This window comes from Carcharodon carcharias, chromosome 4, assembly GCF_017639515.1.
Source record: "Carcharodon carcharias isolate sCarCar2 chromosome 4, sCarCar2.pri, whole genome shotgun sequence".
Taxonomy (NCBI): Eukaryota; Metazoa; Chordata; class Chondrichthyes; order Lamniformes; family Lamnidae; genus Carcharodon; species Carcharodon carcharias.
In genome coordinates, this window is record NC_054470.1 from 73,037,721 (window position 1) to 73,052,891 (window position 15,171).

Sequence of the window (15,171 nt, forward strand, 5' to 3'; positions counted from 1 at the left end):
GCTTTCTCTCGTGAACACTCTCTCTCACGCGCGCTGTGCTCTGTCTCTCTCCCTCGAGGCACGCTCTCTCTCTCGCGCACTCTCTCGCGCTCGCACGCTCTATCTCTCACTCGCGCATGGGCGCTCTCTCTCTCACGGTCTCTCTCTCAGGTGCACTCTCTTTCTCTCATGCGGCCCTCTCTCTCGCGCTCCCTCTCTCTCTCGTGCGCGTTCTCTCTCTCTCGCACGTGCTCTCTCTCTTTCACGCGTGTGGGCTCTCTCTCTCTCACTCTCTTGTGTGCACACTCTCTCACCCTCGTGCTCTCTCTCTCATGCTCTCTCTCTCTCTCACGCGCTCATGCTTTCACTCGCGCTCTCTCTCTCAATCACACGCGCGCTCTCTCTTGTGTGCTTTCTCTCTCACTCTCTCTCTCTCGTGCACGCTCTCTCTCTCGTGCACGCTCTCTCTCTCTCGCGTGTTCTCTCTCTTTCACGTGCTCTATCGCATTGGCTCTACCTCTCTCTATCGCATACACTCTCTCTCGTGTGCTCTCTTGCACACGCTCTCTCTCTCTCTCACGCGCTCTCTCTCTCTCGCGTCTGCTCTCTCTCTCTCTCAGGCTCTCGCTCTCTCTCTCTCACACACGCACGCACTCTCTCTCTCTCACGCTGTCTCTCTCTTGTGCGCACTTTCTCTCGCGCACGCCATGCTCTCTCTTGCATGCGCTATCTCTCTCTCGCGCGCTCTATCTCTCTCTTGTGCGCACTCTCTCACGCGCACTGTGCTCTGTCTCTCACCCTCGCGGCACGCTCTCTCTCTCTCGCGCACTCTCTCGCGCTCGCACGCTCTCTCTATCTCTCACTCGCATGTGTGCGCGCTCTCTCTCGCGCTCTCTCTCTCTCACGTGTGGTCTCTTTCTCTCTCGCGTGCATTCTCTCTCTCTCATGCAGGCCCTCTCTCTCGCACTCCCTCTCTCTCTCGTGCGTGTTCTCTCTCTCTCGCGTGCTCACTCTCTCTCTCGCTCTCTCTCTCACGCACGCTCTACGTCTCGCGCTCGATCCTCTCTCTCGCGCGCACTCTCTCTCTCACGCACGTGCTCTCTCTCGTGCTCTCTTGCGTGCTCTCTCGCACAGGCTCTATCTCTCTCTTTATCGCACGCTCTCTCTCGCTTGCTCTCTCACGCACGTGCTCTCTGTCTCTTTCACGCGTGCGGTCTATCTCTCTTGTGTGTGCTCTCTCTCACTTGTGCGTGCTCTCTCTCATGTGCGCGCTCTATCTCGCGCGTGCTCTTTCTCTCTCTTTTGCGCTCTCTCTCTCGCAGCTGCGCTCTCGCTCTCTCTCGTGCACACTCTCTCTTGCACGCACGCGCTCTCTCTCCTTCGCACACATGCGCACTCTCTCTCTCGCACTCGCTCTGTCTCTCTTGCACCTGGGCGCTCCGTCTCTCTTGCGTGCTCTCTCTCTCTCCTGCGCACTCATGTGCTCTCTCTCTCTCTCGCGCGTGCTCTCTCTCACGCACGCCTTGCTCTCTCTCACTCACGCACGCTCTCTCTCTCACACGCTATCTCTCTCTTGCGTGTGCTTTCTCTCGCGCATGTCATACTCTCTCTCTCTTGCGCGCGCTATCTCTCTCTCGCACTGTCCCTCGCGTGTGCTCTCTCTCTCTTGCACACGTGGGCTCCCTCTCTCATTCTCTCGCGCGTGCTCATTCTCTCTCTCTTGCGTGCGGTCTCTCTCTCGGGTGTGCTCTCTCTCTCTCTCGCGTGCGCTCTCTCACTCTCTCTCTTGCACGCGTGGGCTCTGTCTCTCTCTCGCGTGCGCTCTTTCTCTCTCTCTCACGCGTGCTTTTTCTCTCTCTCATGGGCGCCTCTCTCTCGCGGGCGCTCTCTCTCTTGCGCACACGTGCTCGCTCTCTCGCACGCGCTCTCTCTCTCTCGCAAGCTCTCTCGCTCTCTCTCTTGCATGCGCGCTCTCTCTCTCTCTCACTCTCGCGTGCTCTTTCTCACTCTCGCACGTGCTCTCTCTCTCTCTCTCTCTTGAGCGTGTGGGTTCTCTCTCTCACTCTCTCGCACGCGCTCTTTTTCTCTCTCACACGCGCTCTATCTCTCTCGTGCGCAATCCCTCTCTCGCGCACTCTCGCGCACGTGCCATGCTCTCACTCACGCATGCTCTCTCTCTCTCGCATGCTATCTCTCTCTCACGCGCGCACTGTCTCTCATGCGCGCTGTGCTCTCTCTCTCCCCCCACGGCACGCTCTCTGTCTCTCTCTCGCGCGCTCTCTCTCACTCACACGCTCTCTCTATCTCTCACTCGCGCGTGCGCACTCTGTCTCTCTCACACTCTCTCCCTCGCGCGCACACGCTCTCTCTCACTTTCTCGCGCGCGCTCTTTTTCTCTCTCTCTCGCGCTCTATCTCTCTCGTGCGCGTTCTCTCTCTTGCGCGTGTGGGCTCTCTCTCTCACTCTCTCGCGCGCGCTCTTTCTCTCTCACTCACACACGCTCTCTCTCTTGTGTGTTCTCTCTCTTGCACGCTCTCTCTCACTCTCTCGCGCGTGCTCTTTCTCTCTCTCTTGCCCGCGGTCTCTCTCTCAGGCGTGCTCTCTCTCTCTCTCTCACGTGCGCTCTCTCTCTCTCAACGCGTGGGCTCTGTCTCTCTCTCTCGCGTGTGCTCTTTCTCTCTCTCTCACGCGCGCTTTTTCTCTCTCTCTCGCGAGCGCCTCTCTCTCGCGGGCACTCTCTCTCCCTCGTGCACGCGTGCTTGCTCTCTCTCTCGCGCTCTCTCTCTCTCACGTGCACTCTGTCTCTCTCTCACGCGCGCTCTCTCTCACTCTCGTGCACTCTCTCTCGTTCTCACGCGCTCTCTCTCTCTCACACTCTCTCGCGCGCGCACTCTCTCTCTTGCGCACTGTGCTCTCTCTCTCCCCCTCGTTGGCACGCTCTCTGTCTCTCTCTCGCGTGCTCTCTCTCCCTCGTATGCTCTCTCTATCTCTAACTCGTGCGCACGCGCGCACTCCCTCTCTCGCACTCTCTCGCACGCGCGTGCTTGCTCTCTCTCTCTCTCTTGCGCGTCTGGGCTCTCTCTCTCTGTCACTCTCGCGCACGCTCGCTCTCATTCACTCGCGCGCGGTCTTTCTCTCAGGCGTGCTCTCTCTCTCTCACACGCGCTCTCTCTCTCGCTTGCACGCGTGGGCTCTGTCTCTCTCTCTCGCGTGCGCTCTTTCTTTCTCTCTCGCGTGCGGTTTTTCTCTCTCATGCGCTCTCTTTCTCGCGCACGCGTGCTCACTCTCTCTCGCGTGCGCTCTTCCTCTCTCTTGCGCGCGCTCTTTCTCTCTCTCTCGCGTACGCTTTTACTCTCGTGCACGCATGCTCGCTCTCTCTCTCGCACGCTCTCTCTCTTTTGCGCGCTCTCTCTCTCACGTGCGCTTTTTCTCTCTCTCTCGCGCACGCTTGCTCGCTCTCTCGTGTGTGTGCGCTCTCTCTATCTCTCACGCGCGTTCTCTCTCTCACGCGCGCTCTCTCTCACTCTCATGCACTCTCATTCTCACGCGCTCTCTCTCACTCTCGCATGCTCTCTCTCTTGCACGTGTGGGCTCTCTCACTCTCTCGCGCGTGCTCTTTTTCTCTCGCTTACGCGCGGTCTATCTCTCCTGTGCGCATTCTCTCTCTCACACGCGCGCCATGCTCTCTCTCTCGCGTGCTATCTCTCTCTCGCGCTCTCTCTCTTGCGTGTGCTTTCTCTCGCGCACGCCATACTCTCTCTCTCTTGCGCGTGCTATCTCTCTCCCGCGCTCTCTCTCTCGCGAGCGCACTCTCTCATGCGTGCTGTGCTCTCTCTCTCTCCTCCTCGCGGCACACTCTCTGTCTTTCTCTCGCACGCTCTCTCTCCCTCGCATGCTCTATCTCTCACTTGCGCACACGCGCGCACTCTCTCTCGCACTCTCGCTCTCTCGCGCGCGCATGCTTGCTCTCTGTCTCTATCTTGCATGCCTGGGCTCTCTCTCTCTGTCACTCTCTCGCACACGCTCTTTCTCTCTCTCTCTCGCGCGCAGTCTTTCTCTCGGGCGTGCTCTCTCTCACGCGCACGCTCTCTCTCTCTTGCACGCGTGGGCTCTGTGTCTCTCTCTCGCGTGCACTCTTTCTCTCTCGTGCGCTGTCTCTCTCGCGCACGCGTGCTCACTCTCTCTCTCGCGCGTGTGCACTCTCTTGCACGCGCTCTCTATCTCGCGTGCACTCTTTCTCTCTCTCTCGCGCGCGTTCTTTCTCTCTCTCTCGCGCGCGCTTTTACTCTCTCTCGTGCACGCATGCTCGCTCTCTCGCACGTGCTCTCTCTCTCTCGCACGCTCTCTCTCTCGCATGCTCTCTCTCTCTCTCGCACGTGCTTGTCTCTTGTGCGTGTGGGCTCTCTCTCACTCTCTCGCGTGCCCTCTTTCTCTCTCACTCACGCGCGCTCTCTCTCGTGCGCATTCTCTCTCTCGCACGCTCTGTCTCTCTCGCACGCGTGGACAATCTCTCTCACATTCTCGCATGCGCTCTTTCTCTCTCTCTCTCTGTCATGCGCGCACTCTGTCATGTGCACTCTCGCGTGTGCACTCTCGCATGTGCACTCTCTCTCTCGCGCACTCTCTCGTGTGCTCTCTCTCTCGCGCTTGCTTTCACTCGCTCTCGCGCACGCGTACTCGCTCTCTCTCTCGCACATGTGCGCGCTCTCTTTCTCTCTCGCGCACGGTCTCTCTCTCACGTGCGCTCTTTGTCTCTCCCTCTCGCACATGCTCTATTTCTCTCTCGCGCGCGTTCTCTCTCTCTCATATGCAGGCCCTCTCTCTCGTGCTCCCTCTCTCTCTTGTGCGCATTCTCTCTCTTTCGTGCATGCACGCTCTCTCTCTCTCGCGTGCTGTCTCACGTGCGCTGTCCCTCTCTCTCTCGCGCGTGCTGTCTCTCTCATTCTCTCGTGCGCACGCTCTCTCCCTCGTTCTCTCTCTCCCTCGTGCTCTCTCTCCCTTGTGCTCTCTCTCCCTCGTGCTCTCTCTCTCTCACGCACTCACGCTCTCATGCACGCTCTCTCTCAATCGCGTGCGCGCTCTCTCTTGCGTGCTTTCTCTCTCACTCTCTCTCTCTCTCTCTCGTGCACGCTCTCTCTCGCATGCTCTCTCTCTCTCGCATGCTCTCTCACGTGCGCTGTCTCTCTCTCTCGCATGTGCTGTCTCTCTCATTCTCTCGTGCGCACGCTCTCTCTCTCCCTCGTTCTCTCTCTCCCTCGTGCTCTCTCTCCCTTGCGCTCTCTCTCCCTCGTGCTCTCTCTCTCTCATGCACTCATGCTCTCATGCACGCTCTCTCTCAATCGCGTGCGCACTCTCTCTTGCGTGCTTTCTCTCTCGCTCTCTCTCTCTCATACACTCTCTCTGTCGCGCGCGCTCTCTCTCTCGCGCGTGCTCTCTCTCGCATGGTCTATCACACGGCCTCTATCTCTCTCTCTATCGTGTGCACTCTCTCTCGCGTACTCTCTCGCATACACGCACTCTCTGTCTTTCGCACGCTCTCTCTCGTGTGTGCTCTATCTCACTTGCACGCTCTCTCTCTCTCGCATGCGCTCTCTCAGGTTCTCACTCTCTCTTTCGCACATGCATGCTCTCTCTCTCGCACGCACTCTCTATCTCTCTCTCTCGCGCGCACTCTCTCTCACGTGCGCTGTGCCTTGTCTCTCTCCCTCGCGGCACGCTCTCGCTCTCTCTCTCGTTGTCTCTCTCTCACGCTCTCTCGTGCGCACTTTCTCTCTCTCGCGTGCGTGCTCTCTCTTTCTTGCCCGTATGTGCTCTGTCTCTCTCTCTTGCTTGCACTCTTTCTCTCTCACGCTCTCTCTCGCGCACTCTCTCGTGCTCGCTTTCTCTCCCTCTTGCGCGCGTAAATTCTCTCACTCTCTTGCGTGTGCTCTTTCTCTCTCTCTCTCTCTCACACGCGCTCTCTCTAGCAGGCGCACTCCCTCTCTTGGGAGCTCACTCTCTCTCTCGCTCTTGCTCTCTCTCTCGCGCTGTCTCTCTCGCTCTCACTATCTCGCTCTCTCGCACACACACTTGCTCTCTCTCTCTCACGCGCTCCCTCTCTCATGTTCTCTCTCTCACGCGCTCATGCTCTCATGCGCGCTCTCTCTCTCAATCGCACGCGCGCTCTCTCTTGCGTGCTTTCTCTCTCTCTTGTGCACACTCTCTCTCTCGTGCACGCTCTCTCTCGCGTGTTCTCTCTCTCTTGTGTGCTCTATCGCATGGGCTCTATCTCTCTCTCTATCGCGTGCACTCTCTCTCGTGTGCTCTCTTGCATATGCTCTCTCTTTCGCGCGCTCTCTCATGCGCGCTCTCTCTATCTCGCGCTCTCTCTCTCTCTCGCATGCTTTTTCTCTCTCTCACACGCTCTCTCTCTCTCGTGTCTGCTCTCTCTCTCTCAGGCTCTCGCTCTCTCTCTCTCACGCATGCACGCACTCTCTCTCACGCTCTCTCTCTTGCGCGCGCTTTCTCTCGCGCACGCCATGCTCTCTCTCTCTTGTGCGCACTTTCTCTTGTGCACGCCATGCTCTCTCTTGCACGCATTATCTCTCTCTCGCGCTCTCTCTCTCTCTCGCGCGCGCACGCTCTCTCACGCGTGCTCTCTCGCGCGCGCTGTCTCTCTCTTTCACGAGTGCTGTCTCTCTCACTCTCTCGTGTGCACACTCTCTCTCCCTCGTGCTCTCTCTCTCTCTCATGCTCTCTCTCTCTCACGCGCTCATGCTCTCAGGCGCGCTCTCTCTCTCAATCGCACGTGCGGTCTCTCTTGTGTGCTTTCTCTCTCACACTCTCTCTCTCTCGTGCACGCTGTCTCTCTCATGCACGCTCTCTCTCGCGTGTTCTCTCTCTCTCGTGTGCTCTATCTCATGGGCTCTATCTCTCTCTCTATCGCGTGCACACTTTCTAGTGTGCTGTCTCGCACATGCCCTCTCTCTCTCTTTCGTGCGCTCTCTCTCGTGCGCGCTCTCTCTCACTTGTGCGCTCTCTCTCTCACTTGCGCTCTCTCTCTCTCTCTCTCACGTGCGCACTCTCTCTCACGTGCGCGCACTCCATCTCACGCGCGCTGTGCTCTGTCTCTCTCCCTCGCGGCACGCTCTCTCTCTCTCACGCACTCTCTCGCGCTCGCACGCTCTCTCTATCTCTCACTCGCGCGTGTGCGTGCTCTCTCTCGCACTCTCTCTCTCACGTGCGCTTTCTCTCGTGCATGTTCTCTCTCTCTCGCGTGCTCACTCTCTCTCTCACGTGCTCTCTCGCACGCGCTGCCTCTCTCTTTCACGCGTGCTGTCTCTCTCACTCTCTCGTGTGCACACTCTCTCTCCCTCGTGCTCTCTCTCTCATGCTCTCTCTCACGCGCTCATGCTCTCAGGCGCGCTCTCTCTTGCGTGCTTTCTCTCTCACTCTCTCTCTCTCGCTCTCTCGTGCACGCTCTCTCTCTCATGCACGCTCTCTCTCGTGTGTTCTCGCTCTCTCGTGTGCTCTATCGCATGGGTTCTATCTCTCTCTCTATCGCGTGCACTCTTTCTAGTGTGCTCTCTCGCACACGCCCTCTCTCCCTCTTTTGTGCGCTCTCTCTCATGCGCGCTCTCTCTCACTCGTGCGCTCTCTCTAATGTGCACACTCTCTCTCACTCGCGTTCTCTCGCTCTCTCTCTCGCGTGCTCTTTCTCTCTCCCACGCGCTCTCTCTCTCTCACATGCGATCTCTCTCTCAGGCTCTCGCCCTCTCTCTCGCGCACGAGCGCACTCTCTCTCTCTTGCGCGTGCTTTCTCTCGCGCACGCCATGCTCTCTCTCTCTTGCGTGCGCTATCTCTCTCTCGCGCTCTCTCTCTCTCTCGCACGCACTCTCTCTCACGCGCACTGTGCTCTGTCTCTCTCCCTCGGGGCACACTCTCTTTATCTCTCACTCGTGCGCGTGCACTCTCTCTCTCTCGCGCTCTCTCTCTTGTGCTCGCTCTTTCTCTCCCTCACACGCGTGCTCTCTCTCTCGTGCGCTCTTTCTCTCTCTCTCACATGCGCTCTCTCTCTCTTGCACACATGGGCTCTGTCTTTCTCTAACGCGCGTGCTCTCTCTCTCGCACGCGCTCCCTCTCTCGCGCGTGCTCTCTCTCTTGCACGCGCGTGCTCTCTCTCACTCTTGTGCGCTCTCGCACGCGTGGGCTCTCTCTCACTCTCTTGCACGTGCTCTTTCTCTCCCTCTCGTGCGCTCTCTCTCTCGCGTGCGCTCTCTCTCTCTTGCACGCATGGACAATCTCCCTCACACTCTCGCGTGCGGTCTTTCTCTCTCTCATGCGCGCTCTCTCTAGCGGGCGCACTCTCTCTCTTGCGTGCTCACTCTCTCTCTCGTGTGCTCTCTCGCGCGTGTCCGTGCTCTCTCTCTCGCACACGCTCTCTCTCTCTGTTGCGCACGGTATCTCTCTCTGTTGGGCTGCTCTCTCGCACTCGCTTTCACTCTCTCTCTTGCATGCGCTCTCCCTCTCTCTCGTGCACGGTCTCTTTCTCTCTCTCGCACGCTCTCTCTCTCTCGTGCGCTGTTTGTCTCTCCCTCTCGCACATGCTCTATTTCTCTATTGTGCGCGTTCTCTCTCTCTCGCGCTCGCCCTCTCTCTCGCGCTCCCTCTCTCTCTCTCGCATGCTCTCTCTCTCTCTCCCTTGCTCTCTCGGGTGCTCTTTCACGCGCATGCTCTCTCTCTCCCTCGTGCTCTCTCTCTCTCATGCTCTCTCTCTCTCTCTCATGTGCTCACTCTTTCTCTCTCAATCGCGCATGCGCTCTCTCTTGCGTGCTTTCTCTCTCGCTCAGTCTCTCTCTCACACACGCTCTACCTCTCGCGCACGATCTCTCTCTCTCGCGCGCAGTCTCTCTCTCACGCACGTGCTCTCTCTCGTGCTCTCTCTCTTGCGTGCTCTCTCGTACAGGCTCTCTCTCTCTCTCTATCGCATGCTCTCTCTCGTGTGCTCTCTCACGCACGTGCTCTCTGTCTCTTTCGCGCGTGCGGTCTATCTCGTGCGTGCTCTCTCTCTCTCGTGCGTGCTCTCTCTCATGTGCGCGCTCTATCTCACACGCACTCTTTCTCTCTCTTTCGCGCTCTCTCTCTCAGCTGCGCTCTCGCTCTCTCTCGTGCGCACTCTCTCTCGCACGCACGCGCTCTCTCTCCTTCGCACAAGTGCGCACTCTCTCTCGCGTGCGGTCTGTCTCTCTTGCACCCGGGTGCTCCGTCTATTTTGCAGTGCTCTCTCTCTCTCGCGCACACGCTCTCTCTCTCGTGCGCGCCCTCTCTCTCTCTCCTGCGCACCCACGTGCGCTCCCTCTCTCTCGCGCGTGCTCTCTCACGCACTCCTTGCTCTCTCTCACTCACGCACGCTCTCTCCCTCGCACGCTATCTCTCTTGCGTGTGCTTTCTTTCTCTTGCATGTGCTTTCTCTCGCGCACGTCATACTCTATCTCTCTTGCGCGTCCTATCTCTCTCTCGCCCTCTCTCTCTTGCACGCGCACTCTCTCTCATGCGCGCTGTGCTCTCTCTCTACCCCTCACAGCACGCTGTCTCCTTCTCGCGCGCTCTCTCTCCCTCGCATGCTCTCTCTATCTCTCACTCGCGCGCACGCGCGCACTCTTTCTCTCTCGCGCGCACGTGCTTGCTCTCTCTCTCTCTCTTGTGCGCCTGGGCTCTCTCTCTCTGTCACTCTCTCGCACATGCTCTTTCTCTCTCTCTCATGCGCAGTCTCTCTCTCGGGCGTGCTCTCTCTCTTGCTTGACGCATGGGCTCTGTCTCTCTCTCTCGTTTGCGCTCTTTCTCTCTCTCTTGCGCACGCATGCTCACTCTCTCTCGCACGCGTGTGCACTCTCTTGCACGCACTCTCTCTCGCGTGCGGTCTTTCTCTCTCTCGTGTGCACTCTTTCTCTCTATCTCGCGCGTGCTCTTTCTCTCTCTCACGTGCGCTTTTACTCTCTCTCGTGCACACATGCTCGCTCTCTCTCTCGCACGCGCTCTCTCTCTCGCGCGCTCTCTCTCTCTCTCGCATGTGCTCTCTCTCTTGCGCATGTGGGCTCTCTCTCTCACTCTCTCGCGCGCGCTCTTTCTCACTCACGCGCGCTCTCTCATGCGCATTCTCTCTCTCGCGCACTCTCTCTCGCACGCGTGGACAATCTCTCTCACATTCTCGGGTGCGCTCTTCCTCTCTCTCTCTCTCTGTCACGCGCGCACTCTCTCATGTGCACTCTCACGTGTGCACTCTCTCTCGCGCTCGCTTTCACTTGCTCTCGCGCACGTGTGCTCTCTCTCGCGCGCGCTCTCTTTCTCTCACACGCTCCTCTCTCACGTGCGCTCTTTGTCTCTCCCTCTCGCACACGCTCTATTTCTCTCTCACGCGCGTTCTCTCTCTCTCATATGCAGGCCCTCTCTCTCGTGCTCCCTCTCTCTCTTGTGCGCGTTCTCTCTCTTTCGTGCGTGCACGCTCTCTCTCTCTCATGTGCTCAGTCTCTCTCTCGCATGCTCTCTCTCTCTCGCGTGCTCTCTCACGTGCGCTGTCTCTCTCTCTCACGCGTACTGTCTCTCTCATTCTCTCGTGCGCACACTCTCTCTCTCCCTCCTTCTCTCTCTCCCTCGTGCTCTCTCTCCCTTGTGCTCTCTCTCCCTCGTGCTCTCTCTCTCACGCACTCACGCTTTCATGCACGCTCTCTCAATCATGTGCGCGCTTTCTCTTGCGTGCTTTCTCTCTCGCTCTCTGTCTCTCGTACACTCTCTCTGTCGCCCGCGCTCTCTCTCTCGCGCGCGTGTTCTCTCTCGCATGGTCTATCACACGGGCTCTATCTCTCTCTCTATCGTCTGCACTCTCTCGTGTGCTCTCTCGCACACACGCGCTTTCTCTCTTTTGCACGCTCTCTCTCGTGTGCGCTCTCTCTCACTCGCACGCTCTCTCTCTCTCGCGTGCTCTCTCTCTCTCACGTGCACTCTCTCTCACATGCGCTGTGCCTTGTCTCTCTCCCTCACGGCATGCTCTCGCTCTCTCTCGCGCGCTCTCTCTCGCTCACATGCTCTTTCTATCTCACTCGCGCGCACACGCTCTCTCTCGCTCTCTCTCTCGCACTCTCTCTCTCTTGCACTCTCTCTCATGCGCACTTTCTCTCGCGTGCGTGCTCTCTCTTTCTTGCACGTATGTGCTCTGTCTCTCTCTCTCTTGCGTGCATTTGTTCTCTCTCGCGTGCGCTCTTTCTCTATCACGCTCCCTCTCACACACTCTCTCGCGTGCTCTCTCTCTCCCTCTTGCGCGCGTGAAAGCTCTCACTCTCTCGCGTGTGCTCTTTCTCTCTCTCTCTCTCACACGCGCTCACTCTAGCAGGCACACTCTCTCTCTTGCGTGCTCTCTCTCTCTCTCGCTCTCTCTCTCTCACGCTCTCTCTCTCACTATCTCACTCTCTCGCGCGTGCTCTCTCTCTCTCGTGCGCAGTCTCTCGTGTGCACACTCTCTCTCCCTCGTGCTCTCTCTCTCTCACGCGCTCATGCTCTCACGTGCACTCTCTCTCTCAATCGCACGCACGCTCTCTCTTGCATGCTTTCTCTCTCACTCTCTCTCTCTCTCGTGCACGCTCTCTCTCTCTCTCGCGTGTTCTCTCTCGCGTGCTCTATCGCATGGGCTCTATCTCTCTATCTATCGCGTGCACTCTCTCTCGTGTGCTCTCTTGCACACGCTCTCTCTCTCTCTTTCGCGCACGCTCTCTATCTCGCACTCTCTCTTTCTCTCTCGCATGCTCTTTCTCTCTCACACGCTCTCTCTCTCTCGCGTCTGCTCTCTCTCTCTCTCAGGCTCTCGCTCTCTCTCTCTCGTGCACGCACGCGCTCTCTCTCTTGTGCGCGTTGTCTCTCTCTCGCATGCTCACTCTCTCTCTCACGTGCTCTCTCACGCGCACTGTCTCTCTCTTTCATGCGTGCTGTCTCTCTCACTCTCTCGTGTGCACACTCTCTCTCCCTCATGCTCTCTCTCTCTCTCAAGCGCTCATGCTCTCACGCGTGGTCTCTGAGTCACACACGCGCTCTCTCTTGCGTGCTTTCTCTCTCACTCTCTCTCTCTCTCGTGCAAGCTCTCTCTCTCATGCACGCTCTCTCTTTCTCACGTGCTCTATCGCATGGGCTCTACCTCTCTCTATCGCATGCACTCTCTCTCGTGTGCTCTCTTGCACACGCTCTCTCTCTTTCGCGTGCTCTCTCTCATGCGTGCTCTCTCACTCGCACACTCTCTCATGTGCACGCTCTCTCTAACTCGCGCTCTCTCTCTCACTCTCGCATGCTCTTTCTCTCTCTCACGCGCTCTCTCTCTCTCGCATCTGCTCTCTCTCTCTCTCAGGCTCTCGCTCTCTCTCTCTCTCACGCACGCACGCACTCTCTCTCTCTCACGCTCTCTCTCTCTTGCGCGTGCTTTCTTTCGCACACACCATGCTCTCTCTTGCACGCGCTTTCTCTCGTGCACGCCATGCTCTCTCTTGCACGCGCTATCTCTCTCTCGCGCTCTCTCTCTCTCTCGCACGCATTCTCTCTTACGCGCGCTGTGCTCTGTCTCTCTCCCTCGCGGCATGCTCTCTCTCTCGCGAGCTCTCTCGCACTTGCACACTCCCTCTATCTCTCACTCGTGCGGGTGCGGTCTCTCTCTTACGCTCTCTCTCTCACGTGCACTCTCTTTCTCTCTCGGATGCGTTCTCTCTCTCTCATGCAGGCCCTCTCTCTCGCGCTTCCTCTCTCTCTCATGTGCGTTCTCTCTCTCTCATGTGCTCTCTCGCTCGCGCTGTCTCTCTCTTTTGCACGTGCTGTCTCTCTCACTCTCTCGTGTGCACACTCTCTCTCCCTCGTGCTCTCTCTCATTCTCTCTCTCTCACGCGCTCATGCTCTCAGGCGCGCTCTCTCTCTCAATCGCACGCGCGCTCTCTCTTGCGTGCTTTCTCTCTCTCTCTCTCTCTCGTGCATGCTCTCTCTCTCGTGCACGCTCTCTCTCGCGTGTTCTCTCTCTCGCATGTGCTCTATCGCATGGGCTCTATCTCTCTCTCTATCACATGCACTCTTTCTCGCGTGCTCTCTCGCACACGCCCTCTCTCTCTTTCGTGCGCGCTCTCTCTCACTCGCGCGCTCTCTCTCGTGCGCGCTCTCTCTCACTCATGCTCTCTCTCTCTCTCTCGCGTGCTCTTTCTCTCTCCCACGCGTGCTCTCTCTCTCGCGTGCGCTCTCTTTCTCAGGCTGTCGCTCTCTCGCGCACGCGCACACTCTCTCTTGCGCGCGCTTTCTCTCACGCATGCCATGCTCTCTCTTGCACGCACTATCTCTCTCTCGCGCTCTCTTTCTCTCTCTCTCACGCACTCTCTCTCACGCGCGCTGTGCTCTGTCTCTCTCCCTCGTGGCACACTCTCTCTATCTTTCATTCGCGCGCGTGCACTCTCTCTCTCATACGCTCTCTCTTGTGCTCGCTCTTTCTCTCTCTCATGCGCGTGCTCTGTCTCTCGCGCGCGTGCTTTTACTCTCTCGTGCACGCATGCTCGCTCTCTCTCTCGCACGCTCTTTCTCTCTCTCGCGCGCTCTCTCTCTCTCGCGCACTCTCTCTCTCTCGCACGTGCTCTCTCTCTTGCGCGTGTGGGATCTCTCTCTCACTCTCTCGCGCGTGCTCTTTCTCTCTCACTCACTCACGCTCTCTCTCGTGCGCATTCTCTTTCTCGCGCGCATGGACAATCTCTCTCACATTCTCACGTGCGCTCTTTCTCTCTCTCTCTCTGTCACGCGCGTGCTCTCTCTCGTGTGCACTGTCTCTCTCTCGCACTCTCTCGTGCGCTCTCTCGCATGCACTCTCTCTCGTGATCGCTTTCACTCGCTCTTGCGCACGCGTGCTCGCTCTGTCTCTCGCGCATGTGTGCGCTCTCTCTCTCTCCCACGCTCTCTCTCTCTCCCACGCTCTCTCTCTCTCACGTGCGCTCTTTGTCTCTCCCTCTCGCACACGCTCTATTTCTCTCTCGTGCGCGTTCTCTCTCTCTCATATGCAGGCCCTCTCTCTCGCACTCCCTCTCTTGTGCGCGTTCTCTCTCTTTCGTGCGTGCACGCTCTCTCTCTCTCGTGTGCTCACTCTCTCGCATGCTCTCTCTCTCTCGCGTGCTCTTTCACGTGCGCTGTCTCTCTCTCTCGCGCGTGCTGTCTCTCTCATTCTCTCGTGCGCATGCTCTCTCTCTCCCTCCCTCTCTCTCTCCCTCGTGCTCTCTCTCTCTCACGCACTCACGCTCTCATGCACGCTCTCTCTCAATCGCGTGCGCGCTCTCTCTTGCATGCTTTCTCTCTCGCTCTCTCTCTCGTACACTCTGTCGCGCGCGCTCTCTCTCTCTCACACGTGCTCTCTCTCGCATGGTCTATCACACGGGCTCTATCTCTCTCTCTATCGTGTGCACTCTCTCTCGTGTGCTCTCTCGCACACACGCACTCTCTTTCGCACGCTCTCTCTCGCGTGTGCTCTCTCAGGCTCTCACTCTATCGCGCATGCGTGCTCTCTCTCTCTCGCGCACGTGTGCTCTCTCTCGCGCGCACTCTCTCTCTCACGCGCTGTGCCTTGTCTCTCTCCCTCGTGGCACGCTCTCACTCTCTCTCACGCGCTCTCTCGCTCACACGCTCTCTCTACCTCACTCGTGCGCACACGCTCTCTCGCGCTCTCTCTCTCGTGCTCTCTCTCGTGCGCACTTTCTCTCGTGTGCGTGCTCTCTTTCTTGCACGTATGTGCTCTGTCTCTCTCTCTTGCGTGCGCTCTTTCTCTCTCTCTCGCTCACACACACTCTCTCTAGCAGGCGCACTCTCTCTCTTGCGTGCTCAATCTCTCTCTCGCTCTCGCTATCTCGCGCGCGCTCTCTCTCTCTCTCACGTGCGCTCTCACTCTCGTGCACGCTCTCTCTCACTCTCGCGTGCGCTCTCTCACTCTCGCGCGCGCTCTCTCTCTCTCGCGCGCTCTCACTCTCGCGCACGCGCTCTCTCTTGCGCATGTGGGCTCTCTCTCACTCTCTCGCATGCGCACTTTCTCTCAAGCGCTCTCTCTCTCTCACTCGCATGCACTCCCTCTCACTCTCGCGCGCTCTCTTTCTCTCTCGTATGTGCGCTCTCTCTCTCTTGCGGCACTCTTTGTCTCTCCCTCTCGCACACACTCTATTTCTCTC